At 31.4% G+C, this 15,831-nt stretch overlaps 1 protein-coding gene across 3 annotated transcripts in view; it reads left to right on the top strand.

Moving 5' to 3' along the window:
* Nucleotides 1-490: 490 nt before the first annotated feature.
* The window catches only part of LOC145245790 (AP-1 complex subunit mu-1), a 100,544-nt gene continuing 85,203 nt past the window's right edge, over nucleotides 491-15,831 (top strand). The window contains exon 1 of one of the 3 annotated variants that reach the window (XM_080107434.1): nucleotides 491-682. The gene's annotated coding sequence lies outside the window, so the exon portion shown is untranslated. The remainder of the gene's footprint in view (nucleotides 683-15,831) is intronic. The other 2 variants (XM_080107432.1, XM_080107435.1) reach the window with 2 other exon arrangements.

Here is a 15,831-nt window from a genome sequence, read left to right on the forward strand (position 1 = left end):
GAAAATTGTTTTTTGTTTTTTTTTTAAGCAGTTGTAATAGTAAATCGTAGCCGGAACAAGGCTGATTTATTTTTTTATTTTGGTAGTTCGAGTTGAGTTGTCTCCCTGTATTTATTAAATATGGTAGATCAAAACACAACTCGCTTCCTAATAAAATTTGATTTTCTTAGTTAAAAATGAAAACAAAACTAGTTGATCAGTTTACATGATTGTTAGAACATGACATTTTTATTTCGTGACGAGTATGGACACCATAACGATTTTTCTGCAATTTAGTTTGATGAGAAGCTTGAATTCTATTTCTAAATAAGCACTATTATTTTTCTACTGAATCATTTTTTTTTTGTAATTTCAACTAATTTCTTCATGACACGTAAGTACGTAATATTTTTTTCTGAAATTTAAAAGATCACCAGTGTAAACAAGTCCACGAAATATATTAATTTGAATGTTAAAATTGAATAATAGTAGGAGGAAAGAAACATGAATGAATTTGAAATAGAAGAGAGTGGAGCGGAAGTGACGTCAAAAGTGTTGCATGTTGGTTACTGCTAACTTCCTGTATGCCAACAAGGTGAAAAAAAAACAACATATTTCCTCCTGACAGGCCCCTACCTTCGGACCTCCTCCACAACTGTCGGCATTTACATTTTTTTTTACTGAGGACTGACGGGTTCTGCAGGTAAGAAAACATATAGATCCCTTTGTTTTATAAATCACCCTTTTATTGTCCCATAGTTGATTGAATAAAAACGACATGTTATTTCCCCATAAATACATTCATTTTTAACCATTTCACAAATTGCCAAAAATGACTTTAAAATAATCATTTGCTTTCCTAGTTTTTGTTTAATGTGGATTTTTTAAATCACGTTTGAACGTATTTTATTTCCTAAACTGCATTTGAGTTAATACAGTATTTATTATCGATATATTTCATTGCGTTACACTATATATAATTAAAAGGGAGAGGGCTTCTCTTTAAATGTTACTGCAGTTTCACGGTAAATCAGATCGTCAGTGGCATAGGCACCACCCCATATACATTCGTATACATTTGAATGGCGCGTGTATGTATTATACACACCATTTACAATTCTTTTTATTTATCATAAAGTTCTACTTTGTCTTGAGTACCGTTGACATGAATAGTGGAAAAGCATACCCATATGTTTAAATATATTTTTAATTCGAATTCGAGTATTTGTTAACCCCACCCCCTCATTCTTGTGTTATTAGATGTTAACAGGTGCATTGTGCAATGAGATATTTGTTTTAATGGAAATCCATGAAAATAAAAACTTATTCTTATTTCTTTCTTCGTAATATTTCCTAACCCTTTCCCCTATTCAAGAGAAAAATAAAACAAACAAACAAAAAAACCCAAAGTAAATCGATTTATTATATAATTGAGATCAGAACAAGACGTGTGTTTATGTTTCTCGCTTATTCGTATTATTTACTAATTATCGAATGATTATTTAAATAAAAAGTTTTTATTTACAAAATCATGGTAAAAGAAAAGAGTGCTTGTGCATTTATGTTACGGCGTTTTTATTTATTTATTTTTTTAATCGTATTTTCATGTTCAAGTCAATTTTTACATTTTTGTTTCTCAAATTGTTAGGTGAAAGTACAGAATAGTTACAGAACACCTTCCCTTCCAGATGTTAAGAATGAGTTTCTAAATAATATTATTTTAGCACGGTAATATAGATGTATTATAAAACAAAAAAAGAAAAAATTGATAAACACATAGTTTAAAAAAAGGTATTTTTTTTAGATTAGGTCCACCTCCATAATTTTCTTTTAAGTGACACCTTTTATAGGTTTTCGACTGTGCTGAATACGAAAATCGCATTGAAATTTTGCAAAAATAATTAGTTATCGAGATATAAAAAGTTGTATTATGCATTGTATTCTTTGGCGGTCATCTTTTTTACGCGTGTGCAGTGTCATAGATGAGTTGATTTGTTTATGGCGCACGCGCGTAAAAAAGATGGCCGCCAAAGAATACAATGCATAATACAACTTTTTATATCTCGATAACTACTTATTTCTGCAAATTTCCAATGCGATTTTCGTATTCAGCATAGAAGATTTTAAAAGTCGTCATTTAAAAGAAAATTATGGAGGTGGACCTAATCTGAAAATTTACCTGCAGCGTTTTTATTTTTATTTTTTTTTTTTTTTTTTACATTTTGTCCTTCGTTAATCAAATCAGTTCATTTAAAGGCACCCCTCCTCCTCGCTCGCTCGCGAAATAAGCAAGATAGCCGCAACTCGCTCGATCTCATTAAAACTTGATTTTCCGCTGTAAAGCAAATAAACTATTTGATCAAATTCCGTGATTTTTTTTTTTTTTTTTTTTTTTTATGAAAACTTTATTCCATAACGAGTACGTACAATATAACTTTTTTATTGTCTTAATTAAACTGTAAAAGTACCAAAAACCATTCAGTTCAAATTCTATAGAAGTACCAAAACTGAAAGTGAAACTCCCGGGCAACTTCGAACTGGTCTAGCTTTAATGTCTGTTGATGAATCATGCTTATAAGTACAGGTGATCTTAATATTTATAATTAGCATTTTAACGATAATCCGAATTATTTGAAAAATAAAATGTAATATTTTTTATTTAATTTAATGAAATCAGACGTAACAAAATTTAATAATACATGCATATGGAGTTATTTTTAGTATTTACTAAATTTCGAAGCATTAAAAGAGAATTAAAACGAATTTACAAAAATCCTAAGTGACTATATTATAAAAAATTTAAATAATTTTTTCTAGACTATTACGCTTTATTTGTGCTTGAGAGAGAGTGACTATTGGAGAAAATAATTGCTTGTGTTAAATTTTAAAACGATACAATTTCGAGAGAGAAAAAATAAAAACAAAACAAAAACCCAAAGCATTATTTTATTTTTGCAATGGATCGAAATCGATTGACCCACCTCCTTTTTTACACTGATCCATATCAGTTACTAATAAAAAAAAAACATTAAAAATCAAGTTGTTGGTGGTGGGGAATCATTGAGTTAAGAGTGCGTATTTTTTAAATAGAATTATTGATATTCGTTTTTTTTTTTTTTTTTTTTTTTTATTAGACTTAGTGTTTGGGATAATGATGAGTTTTTTTATGCTTTACTGATAAAACAACAAAAGTACGCCTTTTAATCTTTTTGGCAGGGAGCAAAGTGTAGTATGTGCACCAGCACCACTTACTTCGTCTTTCGGTTCTTGGCCAGTGAAAGAGAAATCCTAGTAGAATGGGGCAATTTTAATTTTTATTGCAATCTAGTGTCATTCTTTTTTTGGGAGCTTGATTTTCCTCATTTAAAACCCGATCTTGTGTCTGCCCTTGTAGGGAGATAAGTAAATAGGAACTGGAACTCCAGATGTTTATGTAATAATAATTAATATTAAATATAATAAAAACAACAACAAAATATCCGAAGATATTAAGTTATGGAAATTTTTGTGGATATATTGAAGAATTAATTCCAGCCTAACAATTTTTTATCAATTAGTTTTGTGGTTTTCTCAGCGGTGACAGGGCAAATAAATTCACAATGCAAATATAAACGTGGTTCAAGAATTCCCCCTATATTAAAAAATAAAAATTTAGAAAAATCTTTTTGCTGTTCGTACCCGTGACGAAAAGAAAATGTTATATTTCAAAAATCAAGTAGTTTTAACGGAAGAGCGACTATCGTGTTTGTCATTTTGAAAACAATTTGAAATAAACAATGGGAGATAACTTGCGAAATTTGTTGTAATGCCTACGGATTCCCATTAATAGCTTATAATGATTTTCTTAATGAAAATAAAACTACATGATCAATTTACGTGATTTTTTTTCCGCTACGGGTACGTACAGTACAACACTACAACAGATTTTTTTTAATTTTTGGTTTTAGAGAAAATTCTGGCCAAGAAACCAAACTAAGCTGACTTTCGTTAAGAGTCGTACTTATTTGTTTACAAAGCATTCCGACGGAAGTGACGTCAGACAAATTTTAAGGTACGGATGACCAACACTGAAACACTGTATAATGTTGCTTTTATTATTTTTTTTTTTTTAAAGGCAAATATAAAAATAGAAGTTTTATTCAAACAGTCTTTATTTGAACTTTTATTACAAAATTATAAACTTTATAATAAAAATGTTTATGCAGTTTTTTTTTTTTTTTTTTTTTTTTTTTTTTTTTATTAAACATCAGGTGTTGGTGATTTTTTTCCCCACATCAAACATAAATAGAACTGTTATAAAAATATTTATGAACTGTTTTTTTAAACCAAACAAAAATATTAATAAAAAATAGTTTTTAAACAAAATCTTGTTGAAAGAAAAACAACAGTTCTTCAATATTTTTCATAAGTTATATTTTTGTTTGATGTAAAAAAAAAAAAAAAAAAAAAAAAAATCCCAACACCTGATGTTTTATTAAAAAAAACAAAACAACTGCATAAACATATTTGGCGCTTCTACAGAATTGGGACGAGATTTTGCAGTCGATAAATCGAGTTTTCAGATAAAAAACAATGGTTTCAACTGATTTTTTTTTGTCATAACTAATAACAATGATAACTTTCAAATTATGCTGTCGAAATTAACTGAATATTGCTGAATTATTAAACAAAGCAACTTTAATCGTGTTAGAAGGTAAAAAATTGCCGTCATCTTGTTTAAATCAAAACGGAAAATTAACCCTCTTTTGAACTCTCCTGTGTCTTGCGTCCTTGCGATCGTTTTCATCAACTTATATATTTTTTGGTGCTAGTGCAGAGTGCCGTGCCGCGCTATTTTTTAAATCGTATTTCCAAGTTTAATTAAAGTTTTATATTTTTTTTTATTCAATTGTAAGGTTGAAGTATAGAATAGGTACAAAACACCCTCCCCTCCCCATGTTAAGAATGGCTTTTTAAATAATAACGTTATTATTTACGTCCGGACCGGACGGCGGATCACTCTCTCTGCACTAGTACCTATTTTTTTTAATAAATAATTTTTTACCTTATCGATTTTCGAAATTTTTGGAAATAATCATCTTAAAAATACGAAGAATGTGAAATTCTGTATTACGATTTTCGAAATTTCGTCCCAATAGTGTAGAAGCGCCACATATTTTTATATTTGCTTAAAGAAAAAAAAAAAAAAAAAAAAAAAAACTACATTATATACAGTACTGGTCATCCGTACCTTAAAATTTGTCTGACGTCACTTCTTCCAAATGGCTTTGTAAACAAAGAAGTGCGACTCTTAATGAAAGCCATTAAACATAATAACGATGTCTTGTCAAAGAAATTGTGGCACACCTGTACGAGTGTCCCCCCCCCCCCCGTAAAATGCGTTTTTTTTCTTTAAACTTTTTTATTTGTATTTTTATTTTTTTAAACTTTTTTCCGACGATTATCGTAGATTACAGAATTAAGTATCATATTAGCAGAAAAAAATCGATAAAAATAAATTTAATGACTTTTAAGAAGGGGTTCATTTTCTCGTTACAACGTTCTATTTACTTGCACCCTGACTTACTGTACAATCTTTTTACAGACGTGTCACGTGATTAGTCACTTAAATTCCTTAAATTTCCTTATAACAAACGGTAAGAAAAAAAATTAAAAAGATAAAAATAAATAAAAATGTCCCCTATTGATCCCGAAATATATTTCAAGCGTCTTTTGGCTTTGTTTTACTTTGGCATCCCCGTTGTTTCTGCGAGACTAGGAACATGGCGGTGTATGCGAAAAAATCGTCCCCGGCCATGTTTTAAGTCACACGTCAATGTTAGTTTTATTTTTAATAAAAAACGATTTTTTTTTTTTTTTTTCAATTACATTACAAACTTTATTTGAACTTTTTAACTAGGCTTATTGAAATTTAGATATCAGTAAACAAATTCTGATTTGAAGAAAAAATCAGACAACAAATTAATAGGTTAATTTGTCCAGTCACCGCTGCCAAAAATTTGGCAATCATTTTGGAAACTAACCGCTTTAATTCTTATGATTTGCTCAGAATAAGAATAAGGTGCAAAATAATAACGTTATTATTTCAGCACACTGTAGAAGTACTAAGAATTCAACAGTTTAAAATGCTTTAAAACTTCAGAAGGTCATGAAGCAATCAAATCTTTGGCACTTCAGTTCTGCTGTCTACGGACTGTTCTATTTTATTTATTTATTTTTTTAGATAGGATATTGAAGTTATTATTTCAGCACGGTCCGTATTTTGCTTTAGTATCCATTCATTTCGTTGCAGTTGTTAAGAAAAGAATAAAACGTGTCACGAAATAACTGGTGGATTTAATTTCTTAAATTATGTTTGCTAAATAGGATTTAAAAAGATTACGCTATTGCATTTTGTTTCAATAAATAATCGATAAGTAAAAACAAATTCACGTAGATCCATCTGAGAAAACTTAATTTTTTTTTTTTTTTTAACCACCGAATCAATAAAATCTCTTAGTCGGTACTTGTATAGATCCCCCCCCCCATGGTCGTTATTATTGGCTTGGTAACGGCCGAAATTAAACTCTTGTTCGTGAAACAAAAACAAATAACATTGATTTATATAACACTGCATTTCTTTTTACTGTTATTGTTGCATTAACTCGGCCAAAATTGAGCTTTAAATATCTTGTAAGCTATGAATTGACTTTTACCGACCTTGTCTGTCTACGAATTCTTTTTGTTTTCTTTATTACCACCCGGACTTAGGGTTAAAGAGAGCCATGTTTTTTTTTTTTTTTTTTTTTTTTAAATTAATTATGGACAATACCAAATCTATTGCTGTCTATTTGCTTTTTTCATTTTTTTTGTGTGTATGTGATTGTTGTTAGGATGTTTAACTTTTACGGATCTTAAAATTCAATTTTTCAGATTTTTTTCTTTCTAATAATTTTTAGGATTACAAGCGCTCTGAGTTGTTTTGGAAATGGAACAAACATTTAAATTTCGTTCCATTTTAATCTACTTCTTTTTTTTAATTACGCATGTGCAAATACAATTGAAAGTAACCGAAAGAATAACATTCAACAATCATACTTTTTATATTACCCCCCCCTCCCAAAAAAACTGAATTTTTTTTTTTTTTTATATATATAAAAATAAAATTTTGGTATTTTTTACATTGTCCAACACCGTTCACATTCAAAATGTCGACTTTTGTAGGTTTTTTAGTATGCTGGCAATGAAGAACGGCTTTTGAAATAAACACCCCCAATCTCTCCATGTTAAGAACGGCTTTTGGAATAGACACTGAGAAATTCTACAATAAAAGTTAGCCCCTGATTGGCCATCCACTGTTTTTGTTTAAACCAATCAGATTGGTCGAGATTTTAACTATCAAGCGTTCGGCTTGGCGGGTTTTGAATGCTTTTCCTTGCAGTTCCAGACAGGCAGCCGTAGGAGAAGGATGGGACTCAACTCTCTCTGGATATGAGGCATTTGGGCACCTCTACCCTTCGTCTCCTTGAGACTTTATTTTTAAAGCCTAAATGATTAGGTTAAGTTATTATTATATATGTCTCCCAGCGACATTAAGGTCAGAATTATTGACCTGTCATAAATGTATTTTCCTTCAAATGAACATTTCTTATGAACTTCTGTGATGTTAACGCTAGTCGAGAATTGAATCTTTCATCAGATGGCATCATACCAACCCCTTCAGATGGCTGTAATTAATCCGATCTTTGAACAGTGCTGAACCCGTATTCCAGTTCCTGATGAAGATGAACTATTACCCTTCGAGGTGTTACCAGCTCTATCACAAAGACAAATTAGGCATTTCATTTTTTTTATTTTTTGCAACGAAGAACGAATAAAAATTTGTGTCGAATTTTAGAGGTATGCTTTGTTGTAATTGCTGTTAATTTTTTGCTACTGTCTGGGAGCAAAAACAGGTGATAATTTCTCACTTTTTTTTTTCCAAAAAAGAAAAGTTCTATAAAACTTGTAGTTTATTGCTAAATAATTTAAAACTTATGGTTTAAATGTATGATAATCTTTCAAACTTCTGATTAAATTAGTATTAAATGCTAGATGTTTCAGAAAAATAAAATCTTTATCTATTCATATTTGATTGTCGTAATTGTTAAAAAAAACAAAAAACCTGCCATTATTCATATTTAATGTCGGTGGAGGCTCCAAATTTTTAATTTTAATTCAAATGTTAAGGAAGAGTTACCAGCCATTGATAAGGTGCTAAATGCTCTCCCTACATGCAATTTTTATTTGATTGATATCATGCTGAATCCTACTGTTATTTATGAGGACACACTTTGACCGTTCTTTAACAAATCTTCCATCGAGCGTGGAATCAAGAGGTTTTTCTCTCCAGATTCCATTGATGAACAATAGATTGTCTTCTTGTGATGAAGAGAAGATAGATTTAAAGAATCTATCGTTCTCAGGGACGGTAAATATTATATTGATCTGCTGTGGGACTCTGAAAAACTTTCTAAAGTAGAGTCTAATTATGTGCCCTCTCTGCAAATAATGCAGAGGGTGGCAGAGACCTTAAATAAGAAGGATCTGTTTATGACTGTCTGCAAGTTTTCAGAGAATATGAAGACTGTGGAATAATTGAATCCTTCTCAGCTCCACTCAGAATATACAAGTATTACATCTGGATTCCCCACAGATCTGTTATTAAGGAAGATCTGGGGGTAACAATAAAAATCTGCCCTGTCTTTTTCTGTTCGCTAAAACGTCGGGGTGGGGTTACTTCAATCAATGATGCCACTTACTCTGGTGTCAATTTAACAGCTTCACTATTGGACCTATTACTAACCTTCAGAAAAAACAATTATGTTTTTTTTTGGGCAATTTGCATAAGGCCTTTCTACAGATTCACCTGAAATCCATTCAAGACAAGAATAGATTTTGTTTTTTTTCTTAAGGTGGACAATAAATTGTACACCTTCAGATATAATTCCATTATTTTTGGCTTTAATGCCAGTCCTTTTATTTTTAATTTTATACTCCAATTTCATACAGAAAAATATAAGGCTGATTTTGCCTCTTATACAATTTCTAACAAGTTTTATGTCGACAATTTGGTCGCCACTAGTTGTGACCGTGATTCCTTACTTTTAGTTTATAGCAATGTCTGTGACAGGTTAAAGGAAGCAGAGTTTGAGCTTCGGTCCTGCAATTCCAATTGCGCGAACTTGTAAGTTCAAATGTTAGAAGATGATTCGATTACATCTCCATTTCGCACCTATGAAAAGGTGTTTGATTATCGATATTCCATCAAGATTCTTTTAAACTTACTCCCACAGCTATAGACGTTAATATCAAAACTAAACGTGGGGTTCTATCTCCAATTTTGAGTGTATACAACCCATTGTGATTACTTCTAGTTATCATGGGATCAGCAGATCCCGGAAAGTTTTCTTACTTTGTGGCAAATGCATGCCAAAGAATTAAATAATTTATGAGACTTTGAATTCCCCAGATGTGTGTTACTGGAGGACTCCGCAGTTGAAATCATTTGTTTCTGTAATGCATCTAAGCATGCTCACGGATTTCCATTGCATGCGAAACAAGGGACTCTATGTTCCTTGATGTTTGCAAAAGCTGAAGTGGCTCCCATCAAAGGGAAATCACTCCCTACCTTGGAATTGATGGCTATATATCTGTCCCTTAAAGTTATTCCTCCGGTATTGGAGGCCCTAATGCCTATCAATATCCATGTTCTTTTTCTTGTGACAGATGCACAAGTAGCCTTGTTGTGGGGTTTAAATGGGAAGGGTTCGCAAAAGAATATTTTTGTGGGAAATCGTATATCAGATATAAATTCTTGAAGCTTAACCTCAAATTTGGGTTACTCCCTAAACCCAAGTATGTGCCTTCGCCGGATAATCCAGCGGTATCATTACAAAGCTGATCTCACAAGTTTGAATTATTGGGGAATTATCTGCCATTGATTTTTTTCAAGATGATGACGCAGGGCAGTTTATTTTTGCTTACTTATAAAATTTGATTTTCTTTGTTAAAATTAATACTACTTAATCAAATTACGTGATTTTATTTTTTTTAATATGACCTCTTCGTTTCCTGACGGGTGCGTGCATCAAAAGTTTTTCTGTATTTTTTTGTTGTTGATTAGATTGATTCTAAATAAGAGCCAACAAGTTGCTTGGAGATGTTAAAATGCACAAGTGTCAAAAACTCAGTTGAGTTTGAACAAGATCAGAGATCCTTTATTTTAGTCACTGCTTTCAAAGCGAAGTAAGTCTTATTGTAGTAATAATTCATTACTATAAAAACTACTTTGCCTTTTTATGGCATGTAAGAAAGAAACCAACCATTTTCAAATCGTGATTATCCCTCTTACTCTCTTTACCCTGACCCAAATAAATAGTAGTTGTGAGGTTCCAATTAGATTACCTTGTTGTGATTAGCTTACCGTTCCATTGTATTATTACTATCTGTCTCCTCTTCCTCTTTCTCTAAATAAGCTTACAACTCTGCCCACCTGTCCCATTCACCGGAAATTAACATAAAAATTTTTTTAAAAATCTGCACTGGTACAGTTTAATCAAGACATTAAAAAATGAAAACGTCGAAAAAAAAAAAGTATGAATTGTACGTATCCGTTGTGGAACGAAGTTCTCCGAAAAAAAAATTCACTTTATTTTTACATCGAAAAAACAATTTGTTATAAACCGACCAAAAGGTTCAATTTTTAGGAAGAAAAGCTAGTATTAAAGATGGGGAGGGAGTGTCGGCGCTTTAACTTGAGTTATCTCCCTGTGGTGTGTTAAATAAATTCCATAATGGCTGACTTTAACGAGCTCATAAAAACGTGTTTTTCTGCTGTAAAAAAAAAAAAAAAAAAACTACTCGACCAAATTAAGTGAAATTTTTTTTCAGAGATCTTCAGTACAAAACAGATATGTACAATATAATCTTTTTTTTTTTTTTTTTTTTTTTTTTTTCTCGATATTTTCATTTTTGAATGTCCTGATTAAACTGTACAAGTACCAAAAAATCTTACTGGCTTTTAATTATTTTTCATTCATCCTTTTTTTTATGAATGAAAACTGTTTATTAATGAGCAAATGAATTTTTTAAATTTTGAAAAAAAAAATTCATGATTTTTACGACTAATTTAAATTATTTTCCTTTTAATTTATTTTTACAGCAAAACTTGCGGAGAATGCTCTGTTTTATGGTTGTTGTAAAAATGGAACGGAAATTTAAATTTCGTTCCGGTTTAAATTCGGTACATTTTTACATTACGTCCAACTGCTCGTTCACATTTGACATGTCAACTTTTATAGGTTTTCGGGTATGCTGACAAGGTTAGGGGGTATCTATTCCAAAAGCCGTTCTTAACATGGTGAGGTTGGGGTGTTTAATTGTTGTAAGCATACCCGAAAATCTATAAAAGTTGACATTTCCAATGTGAACGGCGAGTTGGACTTATGTTAAAAAAAAAAAAGAAAAAAATTCCAAACAAATATACCAAATTGACTTTTTTCGTTTAAAAATTTTTTAGGAGAGGTTTTACCTTCCTAATAAATTATAGCAAAGAACAAGGCACGAAAGAAACAAACTTCCTTTTTAAACAATGAAGAGTATTTTATTTGTAGCAGGAACTGGCAGGTCAGGCTGATAAAAGGAAAGAAGGCAAAGAAAGTTCTTTTAAGGTTGTCGAAAGTCAGTCAGTACCGTGTCGTCCCCGGCTGGATAGCAGTTGTCTCAAACCGAGACCGGCAATGCTATAACGAGATCTCCGGTGGACAGGGGATGAAAGAGGATAGATGTTGCTAGGCTGGCGGTCTGGATCTGACTGGCTGGCGTTCCCTTCAGACTTTTAGGAAGCAGATGAATCAATGCGCCCTGTTAGCTGATTGGTCAGCCTGTGGCCAGAGAACTCGGAGGAGAGCATTGATTTACAAGAGAAAATAGTTTTCTGTGACTGTTAAGAATTAAAGTATTTCGTTTTTGTTAGTAAAATTTTATTTTATTAAAAAATCTTTAGTTTTATTTTATTTTTTCTTATATAAAAAGTATGATTGTTGAATGTTATTCTTTTGATAAATTTCGTTTTAGAGGTAAAAAAAAAAATGATAAAAGGGAACAAAAGTTAAATTTCTGTTCCATTTTTTTTTTTTTTTTTTTTACAATAGCCATAAAACAGCGCATTCTCCACAAGTTTTACATTGTTTTTTACTTAGAAAAATAAGAATAACAGTTGTTTAATTTTTATTTTCCAACTTGTCAGTTTTGCTTGGTTCGTTCCATTTCACTCCATCTTAATTTTTGATCGCAAGGTCAAGGCTGCTACTTGCACTATGAAATGTCAGGTGACAGCCATCTTAAATTTTACAAATTTTAATAGGTTATTTCTCAAGTTTAGATAGGTAAAATAAATGAACTTTTAACTCAAAATGACTCCTCATGTAATAATGTTTAAGATAAAAACATTTTTAATACTACACAGACCTTATTTAGTGACATTATCAAAAAAAAAAATCAAATATTTACTTATAAGAAACTTCATCATGCAAATGAAAGCTATACTGAAAAATATAGTTGACAAGGAAGGCGTTAACTAAACTCAGTATTGTCCCAGGATAGGAAACTTATTTGGTTAAATGGTGAGATTTTCGTCATAAACAGAAAGCGATAAAATGATTTTACGTTTTTAACTTTTTTTTGTCTTAACGATTACTATGAGCTAAAATCTGTTCAGTAATGGTCACTGACTCTTAAGAAAAAGCACATTTAAAATATGTAACTATATTAGCATAATCCAGCTTTTTACAAGATGGCGTAATAGCACTTTCATTATCTCAGAAATTTTTTTTATTAATTGCCAGAATAGTATTTGGTGATAAACATAAGTGTTTACAAAATATTTTTACAAATAGTGCAATTTAAAAAAACTTTTTTATAATTCACTACAAGACCTCATTTTATTACGCATTGTTTACGTTCCAGGTTTTTATATTTCTCGATTGTTTTTTTTTGTATCGCTGAAGGAGAAAAAGGATTAAAAACTTTTTTTTCTCCCTAGTAAATTGATTTTTAACCCCAAAACGTTCCTATCATAGTCCTTAAAAACGTTCCTATCATAGTCCTTAAAAACGTTCCTATCATAGTCCTTAAAAACTTTCCTATCATAGTCCTTAAAAACGTTCCTATCATAGTCCTTAAAAACGTTCCTATCGTAATCCTTAAAAAAATATGTATGCGTCATCAACTCGGCACTATTTTTTATTTAAATTTTTTAATAAACTATTTAGAATGGAAATTTTGTTTCGTTTTCTACCACTGCAAGAACTTACACACCAGAGTCCGGAAAGTGGGATTGAAAAGTCAGTGCCCCCCGAGGAGGGGCACTTTGACCTGCAAAATCTTGCCAGGGTAGCCCTGTGGCATTTCCTGGTAAGGGCGTCTCAGGCGATTAGCAATAAACTAACCCCTTATCAAAGAGAGAAGGCAAAGCATGAGAGGGTGGACCTCCTAGAACTGAACAAAACTTAAATCCCACTTCAAAATCAACAGGAACCAGATCATTGCAGGAATGGTCTAATCTCTGTTGATTTTGGTGGCCCCGGATAAAAATCCCTAACGATTAAATAGTTTTTTAAATTTTTATTTTTATTTTATTTGTGTGTGTGTGAAATTACCCCCCTTTTATTTTAATTTTATTTGTGTGTGTGTGAAATTATCCCCCTTTTATTTTAATTTTATTTGTGTGTGTGTGAAATTATCCCCCTTTTATTTTAATTTTATTTGTGTGTGTGTGAAATTACCCCCTTCGATGGTAAAATGTTTTATTTTTGCATTTACCCTTCTCTCTAAGAAAAGATTTCTCTATCCTTTAACTGGAAAGTTCTGAGATTATATTCCCTTAGCTTTGTTCTCAATTGTTTTTTTTTTTTTTTTTTTAAGAAAAAAACAAAAAAAACTGGCAACGAAAATTTTCTGATCCAGTTTTTATTTTTGGTGTTGTACATATATTTTGTTTCTCTTCACCTCAAAGTGTCTAAGTAGCAACCACCTATTATATTGGTATTGAACTGATCTTTATATCTATGCTCCATCATGCCAATATCCTGACGAAACCTCTGTCCATGTTCATCACTGATGTCTCTTAGATTACTTGTAAAGAAATGAAGCTTCAATCACATTCGTGAATCCAGAGTGCAATAATTTTGCATCAAGAATTTCTGGTAATGTTTTCCAACGATTTCTGATAATGTTTTCCAACGATTTCTGGTAATGTTTTCCAACGATTTCTGGTAATGTTTTCCAACGATTTCTGGTAATGTTTTCCAACGATTTCTGATAATGTTTTCCAACGATTTCTGATAATGTTTTCCAACGATTTCTGATAATGTTTTCCAACGATTTCTGATAATGTTTTCCAACGATTTCTGATAATGGTTTCCAACGATTTCTGGTAATGTTTTCCAACGATTTCTGGTAATGTTTTCCAACGATTTCTGGTAATGTTTTCCAACGATTTCTGGTAATGTTTTCCAACGATTTCTGGTAATGTTTTCCAACGATTTCTGGTAATGTTTTCCAACGATTTCTGGTAATGTTTTCCAACGATTTCTGGTAATGTTTTCCAACGATTTCTGGTAATGTTTTCCAACGATTTCTGGTAATGGTTTCCAACGATTTCTGGTAATGGTTTCCAACGATTTCTGATAATGTTTTCTATCACATCTTCAGATGATTTTCATGCATCAGTCTCCAAAGAGTTTAGTGTTCTCATAAGTTCTCTATCATTATATAGAGATGTTGTACACCTGATGCGTGTTCAACAATTGACAACGGCTGTATAGACTAAATCTGTCTTTCCTTTAGTAACAAAGGATGCAAGGAGACTTAATTTTGGCATACAGCGTCAACTTGAATGTTAATCTAGATTTTTGACCCCAACACCTAGTCATGGTCACCCGCAGATGTACCATTGCCACTTTCATTTACAGAATAAAGACAACATTCTTGGTCTGTGTTTTTGCTCCCTGGAACAGCCTGCCAGAAGATTTTTTTTTTTTTTATTACATATCAATCCTGTTAGGTCGTTTAATGTCATGAAAGATCATTTATTGTAGATACTTATATGCATGTTATTTGCAATAATATCGGGTCATATGCTTTTATCTTTATTAAAAAATATTTTTTATAAACATATAGGATTATTAAGGACGTGGATAAATAAATTTTTGTGTTTTACAAAATTTCTCATGAAGGCTTAATTTTCAGAAAATTGAATATATTTTCTATGTAAACGTTGTTAAAAAGGTCCTTGATATTATCTATTGGGTAGTATTTTTGTCTGGTTTGTTGAAGATCTTTACAGACAATGAGTATGCGTTTAACGGTGAAGGGTGTCTGGCATGATATGCATGTTGAAGGTTCTTCTTCCTTAACCCTGCATTAGTCACCTGGGTGTTCCAAAAATGATTAGTCTCATGGGGTGTTTATAGTATTATTTTGTAAAATATAGTTATCCTGCTGGTTCAGGATATATCTACAGTCCCTGTCGAACAGTTTGAATCACTTTTAGCTTATAGATATTAATATAAATTAATACAATAAAATCTCCGTAATAATAATAATATATATATATATACATATATATATATATATATATATATATATATATATATATATATATGTAGATGATTGCATCTGCAGGGAGATACCTACTGGAGCAGTAGAATGATCCAACCATTTTCCTGGGGACCTTGGCAATGGATTTGATGTATATGGGTTCCATTTCAAATCAAAAGTGAAGGTCAGCCCCAGGAACTTGTCGAGACCTGGTGCTTCCTCAAGAGCAGA

Source organism: Euprymna scolopes, chromosome 23 (assembly GCF_053919585.1).
Source record: "Euprymna scolopes isolate OS-2025 chromosome 23, ASM5391958v1, whole genome shotgun sequence".
Lineage (NCBI taxonomy): Eukaryota > Metazoa > Mollusca > Cephalopoda > Sepiida > Sepiolidae > Euprymna > Euprymna scolopes.